Source organism: Peromyscus californicus, unplaced genomic scaffold, assembly GCF_007827085.1.
Source record: "Peromyscus californicus insignis strain IS unplaced genomic scaffold, ASM782708v3 Scaffold_7__1_contigs__length_154581171, whole genome shotgun sequence".
Lineage (NCBI taxonomy): Eukaryota > Metazoa > Chordata > Mammalia > Rodentia > Cricetidae > Peromyscus > Peromyscus californicus.
The window spans coordinates 12,631,661-12,638,336 of record NW_026294595.1 but is presented as its reverse complement, the minus strand read 5'-3'; positions in this window follow the sequence as shown (position 1 = coordinate 12,638,336).

Below are 6,676 nucleotides of genomic sequence, written 5' to 3'. Positions count from 1 at the left end.
AGGCAGTATGGTATTTGAAAGACTAGACAAATAGATGAGTGGAGCAGAACAGAGAGCCCAGAAATAGACCCACAGATATCAGTCCACTGATCTTTTGCAAGGAGTAAGGACAGTGGAGAAAGGACAGTGCTGATAAGCTGAACACCCACAAGCAAACCAAACAAGCAAGACACTGCCTAGCCTTCATGAAAGGTAATCAGTACAGCTCACAGATTTAAATGCCAATATAATTCCTAAAGGATCACTCAGGAGGAAATGCAGAGCATAAGGGTTTTGATGATGACCTTTTAGACACAACACCAAAGTCTGGGTACATGAAAAAAATGATTAAGTTACCTTTCTTTAAAATTAATTTTTTTTCTGCTCTAACAAAGGAGCAAAGGAAAGACAAGCCATAAACTGATTGCAAAAGACATTATCTGATGGACTATCATCCAAGGTACATAAAGAATTCATAAAATCCAACCATATGAAACCAGCCAACCCTACTGTGGTGGTTAAATTTAACAGTCAACTTGACAAGCTCTAGAATCAATTAAGACACATCTCTGGGAAGACATTTCCAGAACCACGAACTGAGTGGCCAGCACCTTCCTGCAGTGGCCCCGATGTAGAGGGCTCCAGGGAAGACATTTCCAGAACCACGAACTGAGTGGCCAGCACCTTCCTGCAGTGGCCCCGATGTAGAGGGCTCCAGGGAAGACATTTCCAGAACCACGAACTGAGTGGCCAGCACCTTCCTGCAGTGGCCCCGATGTAGAGGGCTCCCGGGAAGAGCCTCGTGCATGCTTTCCTCCCTCAGCTTCTTGCTGGTAAGTGTCTGTCATGGCTGCCACTGCCACAGCCACTGCCTGTTGTCAACAGCCTCATCTGAGAGAGAAACACAGGTCACTGGCTGCACTGTGAGCATGGAAAAAACTACCTGAAACCTACCCGGACCTTCCTCAAAATATTCCTGGGCCTTTCAGAATCTTTTGCTGATTTCTCGGTTGCCTTACAAAAGCAGTAAAAAAAAAAAAAAAAAAAAAAAAAAAAAAAAAAAAAAGATGGGTGGTTGCTCAGCCAGCAAACACGAAGTCTTTGTCCATTACAGGCAAGCGCGGAGGCTAGGCAGGCCAGTTTGCTTTGGATGGGGGAAACCAGGGCATCTGCAGAAGAACTTGTGGCTCCCAGACAAGCTAATGGTAACTTTACCATGCCAAATTCTGCACTTGTTGGCTAATCAGTGGAGAACAAGTTTTATAAAGATGGGCAACCCCTTGCCTGTCTTCCTGTGACACCAGGAAATTGCAGTTATCAACAACTCCAGGGATATCCCTGTTACAGAGTGAGGACCCAAAGACCACTCAGCACCACCAAAGTCCGAATTGAGAGTCTCTATTAAGCCAACCAGCAAATGCCTGGGGAGAAACGCTTCTTACAGAGCAGCCCCAAATGCATATTACAGGGCGTTTGTAAAGACAAAGAACACAGAAAAACTACATCCTGGTTGGCAGTTGCATGGAGAAGCAAGCAAGCAAGCAGTTGAACAAGAGCCAAGAACATGCAGTTAGCTGGGGCATTTCGACCCTGAGTTTCTAGAACAGGATTGGGTGCTTTCCCACGGGACTTTTCAGAACAGGGGGTAGAAACCAAAGATGGCTTCAGCTGAGACAAGATGGAGAAACTTTTGCCCTGTTACAATACCCAGTGGGTAATGGAGTGTTTCATCTCTCCCAGCACAACCTCGGAAGGTGCAGGATTTGACCTGCTAGCAGTATTACTATTGCAATGGACACACAAGCAGTGCTGACAGGAATTTCCCCAGGTCAGTGGGATCAGGTTTGGGGGCAGGTGGTCTAAATTTAAAGGGAGTTATTGCTGTCCCTGGTGCAGTTGATGAAGATTATCCTGGAGAAATTAAGGTATTTAGGTCTTCAAGAGGACTGTTGTCTATTGACAAGGAACGCTCTATTCCTCAATTGCTGTTACTATCTTATGTCCCATGAACCAAAGAAGTTTAGAGTGAGGATACCAGGGGGTTGGAAATACAGGAAAATGTCCTATCATGTGGTCACAGCACATTACTAGGGAACAACCTTCTTTTTCACTCTTAAATTATAAAACCTTTTCTGGTCTTATCAATACTGATGTTAATGTTACTATTATTTCTTCTATGTTTTGGCTACAAAAATGGCCTACTCTTAAACTGTCCTCCATTTTGATTGGAGGTTGAGTTCCCAACTGGGGTAAAAACAAGGAGTTCTGAGATTAAAATAGAGAGGTCATAAAGGATATACAGAATTTATAGAGCTGTTTGTGGCAGACATTCCTGTGAATATATGGGGGTGAGATTTGTTCTCTCAGATGGAAGTTACTGTCTCTTCTAGTAGAATTAAAGTACCTATGTCCCTAAAACTGGGAAAAATAAAGATGGTTTAGTGTCACCCTTTGAGATTTTTGTTTAAAATTGGTCAATTTGGTTTAGGACATCCAAATTTATTAAAAAAAAAAACTGTCACTGATAATGCACCAACCTAGATGTGTGCTTTTCCTGTCATCTGGTCGACTGACTTCTCCAATTTGGGTTAATCAGTGGCCAATAAAAGGGGGAGATGGAATATCTCAAAGTATTGCTACAGTATAGTTGAAGAGCTGAAGTATAGCAACAACTGGACGTGGGGCATAGGGGACCCTCCAACAGCCTTGGAATCCTCCTGTTTTCACCAGACCAATGAGATCAGAAAGGTGACCATTGCCGTAGCATGTAGCATGGAGGCTTACATGTAGCCCATGCAACCAGGTTTGTGCACACCCATGGTCATTCCTACAGATTAGTCTCTTATTGTGAGAGATTTAAAAGATTGCTTTTTTGGTATTCCTTCAGACTATCAGGATAAAGAAAAGTTTGCCTTTCTGTACCTGTACTTAATAATAAGGAACCTGTACAGGGAGATCAGTGGAAATTTCCTCATCAGGGAATGGTAAACAGCTCCAATATATGTCAATGTTTTGTGGCAGAAGCCTTGTTGTCCATGCAGGAAAAATACCTTCAAGCTTACATTATACAATATATGAATGATATTCTTTTTACTAACAAAACTCATACTGTCCAAAGTCACACCAGAAAAATAAAATGGATAGCACCTTTTCAATAGTTGAGATATATGGGGGATACATGCCCTCAAAAGGTACAGCTTCAAATGTCATCCTTAAAAACATGAAATAATTTTCAAAAACTATTGTGTGATATTAACTATGTGAAGGACCCCTACACATTTCCACAGCTGAATACCAACCTCTTTCTGATGTTGCTAATGGAGATTCTGACCTAGGCTCTATGAGGATCCTCACTGCTAAGTCTCAAACCCTGTGTAACGATTGAGAAAGCTATTCAAAATATTCAACTGACAAAAGTGCATTGTGACTTAATTGTATACCTTTATATTTTGAATACACCTGTACTCCCTACAGACATGCTGGCTCAATTGACCCCTGCCCTAATCATCATAAAAGGGACAAATTTACCATCTCAACCCCAAAGGTCTGTTACCCACTTCTATTAACTTAACTTTGTATCAAGTAGGAAAAGGATGTAAATGATCAATTCAGTTATGGAAACCCAGATTCTATTGTCCTTTTTGATGCTTCCCAAATTACTTCTTTACATAATTTTGGTCTCTCATATCAAACACAATTACCCTCTTCTACAGGACAGCTCTTACATCCTTACCCCTGTGATAAGATTCTACAATTCCCACAGCACACCTCTTTTGTTGTTCATGGTTCCTTCTGTCCGTGTTCTGTTTTGAGCAGTCCGTGGAAAAACTAGGGTCACTCTAGAGTGAATTTGGGCTTTAGCAAAAGCAGCAGGGTGAATCAGCTTCTGGTGAAATGAATGCCTGTTGCTTAGCATAAAAGCTTTTTTATTGTTCCACAATTTACACCTTTAGCAAGCAATTTCCTCATATCAAAACCTCTTATCTGGAGTTGTTTAAAGGAACCATTTGCCTAAGCAATTATCAGTCATGAGACCTCCTGGTAGTTCAAAGCCTAGGTGCTAACACTCCTGAATTCAAGCCAGAGGCAATGTCTCCTTGGAATCTCTCTATGTCCTTCCTGTTAGCCTTTGCCTGCCTGGTGCCTGCACACTTTTAATTTACCTGGGCCACAACTCAGCGAATGCCAGGACTCTCTGTATTGCTACATTTGCTGTTGTAGGAATTTCTCACATGATCAAAACAAATAACAAACCTATTTATTCTTCACAAGCTTTCGAAACTTTTGTTCCTTTCTAGGTATTCTGCACAAAACTGGTATTCCTTGCAATCCCGCAGGAAAAGCTATTGCTGAGCTGGCTAACAAACTATTAAAACTACAACCTCAGTAAGGAGTGGGTGCAATCCCTCAAACCCATTGATTAATTATCCCTAGGGTAATAACCCTTAATTTTTTTCTATAGGTGATGATGGGTATTCTTCTGCAAAGGCACTGTGCAGGATCCTCCTCTCGTTCTGACCCTTACCCACAGGTTTTCCAGCAACATCCACAGGATGGCACTCAGGAAAGCCCTTCAAGACCTTCTTATTTGAGGTGTGGGTTATGCCTGTTAAGGCATGAATATAATGGTCTTTGTAGTCCAGAAAAACATGTTCAACCCTGGTCCAGCAGAGCCTCTCACAGAGGCTGTAAAATGTCCTTGCCTGAGTACTCTGCCCCTGGCCTGGAGACATCTGATAAAGGGGTGCAGGGATTAAGAAATCTGGGGCAGACTTGTCCCCTGCAAATCTGCTCATTGTGAGTCTCATGATCAGACCTCAGTGGCCTCTGCTTATGGGCAGATTTATTGGGCACTTATTCCTAAGTACACTGTCTTTCATCCTGTCACTTGGCTTAATGCTCCCCATATTATTTTAAATAATATGCATACCTGCCTGAGCTCTTTACTTGCCACGGTGCCCACGGATAGGTTTCTTTACACTATTTGTTTTACATTCCCCTTCCACTATATGCTGCTGCTATTAAAATTCTTCAGTTATCACCCAGGATTACAGATCTGCAGGCCTATGTACCCAGGAAAGATCCAAAGGCTATGCTAAAATTTATAACAGCTTGGGCATCCGAGCCTGGGATCCTTACCAATGTCACTTATACTCCAAATAGACCTTTTTTGTGCTGATCATAGGCAATGGGACCCCACAGGTGAGCTTTTAAGATGGTCTGAGTGCACTACCAAACATCTTTGTAATAAAAACATAGCTGAAAGGGAGGTGATAGATTAGGGAGCACATAGAGAATTGGGAAGGGAGAAAACTGGGTGTTGGGACAGGAACTCACAATACACTTGAATCACTCTTATCACACACTGAATCACTCCAATACCACTGTGAAGTGGGCTACAGGTGGGCTAGCCCCATCATCTGCTCTTAGGATGGGATTTGATCCTGTTGCAGGACCATCTCTGAAGGCTGGGATGGTAACAGTGTAGCGATTATCACTAAAATACAACTCAAATGCTACCCATTGAAATTTATGCTCAGGAATTGGCCATCCCACACATGACTGTGTGCAGGCACCCTCACTGAAAGCTTAGTTTACTCAGGGAGAGCGTTGCTTTGTAAACGGCTCCGTTCTCCCCTGGCTGATGTGGACAGTAAGTCTTTCCCTTTCACATCTTGGCTGTGCTTATTTTGGCTTTGCCTGCACCAAGATGCCTAAAATAGGTAAAAGTGCAGGCACTTAGGGACATAAAAGCACTGGGCAGTGGTGGGTGGGGACCCAGAACAACAAGAGATGTCAGAGCTGAACAGGATGTAAAGTAGGTCAGGCAGACAACTGAGCTCTGTGACAACAAATGATGACATTTCTCCCCCTACCCACCCACCTCCGCAAGCCTCACCCCGTCCATGTCTGGCCTTGCCTTTGTGGAGCAACTTGAAAAATCTGCCCAGGTCAGGAGTCCCAGCCTTTCTCCCATCTGCCCATCCCCACTCCCTGCCTCTAACCCTGCTTCCCTGGCACCTGGGCAGCCCTGACCCAGTTCTCTCTTCTGTCCTCCTAGAGTTTCCCCACCAACCATGGCTGACCCAGGGGAGGACAAACTGGCTCCCTTGGGCCTCCAGCCCTCCACACACCCCTGGCTTTCCTGCTCTGGTCATCCCTTTGCACCATCTTTGCTCCCTTTGTCCCCACAGCACCTCCAGTGTGCTCCAGGGGCACCCTCCACCCCCCCCACCCCCACCCCAGGCTACAGCTTCAAGCACAACTTGTTTTCTCACCCAACTTCACCCTCATCCCATATTAAATCCCAGAAACCGAACCATCCTGGGTCATGCCAGGAAAGTATCAGTGACCTGCAGCACCTGAATGCACAGGGCACTTGTCAGGACTCATTGCCCCTAGCTGGTGGGTGGGGACAGCACCAAGCTTCGTCCCCCACCCCTAATTTCACCTTACCAAACTGAGTGTGAAGGTGTTTAAGCACACTGAGCTTTTCACTTAAAGTTGCTAAGATTGGCCAGTAAGATGGCTCAGTAGCTAGAGCCCTTCTGCATAAGCTTGGCAACCTGAGTCTGAAACCCAGGAGGTAGAAGAGAAGCATCTCCACAGAGCTGTCCTCTGACCTCCCTCCACACACACGCCCACATGTACACATCACATGCAGAAATAAATAAGAAAACTCTGTCTTCTTTGTTGT